The 3004-nt window shown below is 42.4% G+C and overlaps 1 non-coding gene across 1 annotated transcript; it reads left to right on the forward strand.

Annotated features, from left to right (window-relative positions):
* Positions 1 to 2540: 2540 nt before the first annotated feature.
* Positions 2541 to 2733, forward strand: LOC138361952 (U2 spliceosomal RNA). Its single transcript, XR_011227309.1, has one exon. It is a non-coding gene; the product is annotated as a U2 spliceosomal RNA (small nuclear RNA).
* Positions 2734 to 3004: the final 271 nt, after the last annotated feature.

Raw genomic sequence — 3004 nt, forward strand, 5'->3', positions numbered from 1 at the left:
TCGGGGAGACCAAAAACAACCCTATCAACTAGTCAAAATCAAGTAGGAGACGATTATGTTAATTGGTTATGTACATTAATGAATCGTGTTAATTTGAATTGCAGTAATTACTTCACACCAGCCAACATCGTATGAGGAAAAAGCCTTGGAACGAGCAGCAGAAGTGAGTCAGTCGAGTCCGGGTTTGATGGGTCGAAGCTGAACAACTGCAACGAGTTAGAGGGAAGGAAGGAAGGAAGGAAGGAAGGAAGGAAGGAAGGAAGGAGAAAGAAGGAGAGTGAGGTGAGTAATATCATTTAATAACTTTAGATTAAAGATTATGTGCGAGCAAAGAAATACGATGGTTGGTGTGGAAGGAAAGAAGTTGATTTTATGAATGGGGGGGGGGTTGCCAGTTAGTGCAATATTAATTGATTTTGTTTGTTTTCTGAGATAGGTTATATAGGGTGAAGTTTTTCTCTATTTATATAAGTGTGGAAACTGGTTTAGATAGCTTAGTGGTTTGTTATGAAAAGGCTGGTAGAGATGGGTTGAATAGTGTTAGACTTGTGTCTGCATTTAGTGGAGAACTGGATTTGGTATTTAAATGGCATCTAATATGACGTAGTCATTGTGCAAATAAACTCTAAATCAACGGGTTTACTATGATCGAGAACCTAACTATAATAGTTACCCATTGTTGGCATGCTCTTCTTTTTTTTACAGAATTACTCACTCTCCCTTGTGAGGGAGGGGGAGGGAGGGAGGGAGGAGTGTGTGTGTATATCACTCGGAATTCCTTAGTCGGCTCTGACGGCGAAATTATATTCATACATACATCAAGATTAGACGTTTATCTATTTAATTTACCATTGCTGGAATGTACCAATGCGTAATAAAGACGAAATTCGACTTGAGATGGAGGGAGGTGTTGCTTTGGTGTGGTTTTACACGGCAACTCAACGATCGTTTGCCACTTCCACGCTTGCCAGCCGGCCAGCCACTAGCCTCAAAGTGAATTCCAGTGTCTTGATTAGCTTTACAATCCATCATTTACCTCAATACACACTAACAATGTGTATTTATATACTTCAATCGAGCATTCGATGCACACATTCACCTGTAATATATACGTCAATGAAACCCAGAACCCACCCAAGTTCAAGCGCACCTGCACTCTCACCCCTCTCCATTTGAATGCTAGTTTCCTATTTAGATTTCAAATGCTTCATTCACCCCTCTAAACACCACCGACGTATATTTACATTCTTTATTTAGGCAATGTATGCAGGCACACATTTCACGTAAAATAACGAATAAAATTGATATAGAATCTACTATAATTTGCAAAGCGACCAACCACCAAATGTCATTGTGAAAGCTAGTTTCGTAATTAGCTTTGCAATACTTCATTTACCTCCCTAAACACCAACAATGACCGAGTATTTGTATACTCGGTAAAAGCGATGGATGGATTCCTTACACATTCACATATATTAAGCAATGAATTTGCTATAGTACCTACAGTACTCAGACTTCTCGAATTACTTACATCTTCTTATATCTTAACTTTGTTGTTCATTCAACAACAGAGTCGTTTTCCAGGGAATCCGTTATGTTAGATGATGCATCGCCTCGCCTCGCATGGCATCGAATCGCATGTCATGCATGCATCGCATCGCATCGCATTGAACTGCATGGTATTGAATCACAAGGCATTGAATGGCATGGCATGGCATGGCATCACGTCACGTCTCTCGTCTCTCGTCTCTCGTCTCTCGTCTCTAGTCTCTAGTCTCTAGTCTCTCGTCTCTCGTCTCTCGTCTCTCGTCTCTCGTCTCTCGTCTCTCGTCTCTCGTCTCTCGTCTCTCGTCTCTCGTCTCTCGTCTCTCGTCTCTCGTCTCTCGCCTCTCGCCTCTCGCCTCTCGCCTCTCGCCTCTCGCCTCTAGCCTCTAGCCTCTCGCCTCTCGCCACCCAGCCCTGCCTCGCTTCGCCTCGTCTCCGGTTTGTGAAAACGATGTATCAAGCAAAGTGTTAGATGTGAAAAAGTCGTGATATATATACAAAAATGGAATAGTTGGCGCGTAATAGTGCTGTTCGTTTTCTGTTATGGTATCAGAGAGAGAACGTCTCCTATTTATATTTTTTGACGAGCGTTGGCGTAACAGGCCCCTTGCACTTTTAATTCGTTATTGTACTTTTCAAAAGCTGTAGCTACCTTAAGACACATGACAAATGGAGGTTTATGTATTAGAGTTAAGCGCTATACTCCCTGGCCAGGAGCGAATTCGTGAAACGCCACGCGAGTCTGTTTACCACTTTGCCGCCAGTTACATATTCACTACTCATGAATGAAACCATGTAATATCATGAATTTGCATATATATATAAATTCATTGATCAGGTAAGAAATGGTTAAAGCCTTTACTGCATGGCGTTTATATGTATGCTTGAATTCGAATAGTACTCAACGATAATCACATGCCCTTTTGCAATTGAAACTCGCTACGTGGTTTCTAGCCGCAATTGTTGCCTGGTGTTGCAGAGCAACCATGCATCCTATCGCTTCTCGGCCTTTTGGCTAAGATCAAAGTGTAGTATCTGTTCTTATCAGCTTAATATCTGATACGATCCCCATGTGGGATCCTCGATATTAAACTGATTTTTGCAACATGGCGAAGTGCTAGGAGCTTGCTCCACCTTTGCCGCGGATCGGCCCGGTATTGCAGTACCTCTGGGATCGGTCCACTCCCTTCGGGGAGACCAAAAACAACCCTATCAACTAGTCAAAATCAAGTAGGAGACGATTATGTTAATTGGTTATGTACATTAATGAATCGTGTTAATTTGAATTGCAGTAATTACTTCACACCAGCCAACATCGTATGAGGAAAAAGCCTTGGAACGAGCAGCAGAAGTGAGTCAGTCGAGTCCGGGTTTGATGGGTCGAAGCTGAACAACTGCAACGAGTTAGAGGGAAGGAAGGAAGGAAGGAAGGAAGGAAGGAAGGAAGGAAGGAGAAAGA

This window comes from Procambarus clarkii, unplaced genomic scaffold (assembly GCF_040958095.1).
Source record: "Procambarus clarkii isolate CNS0578487 unplaced genomic scaffold, FALCON_Pclarkii_2.0 HiC_scaffold_1017, whole genome shotgun sequence".
Classification (NCBI taxonomy): Eukaryota; Metazoa; Arthropoda; class Malacostraca; order Decapoda; family Cambaridae; genus Procambarus; species Procambarus clarkii.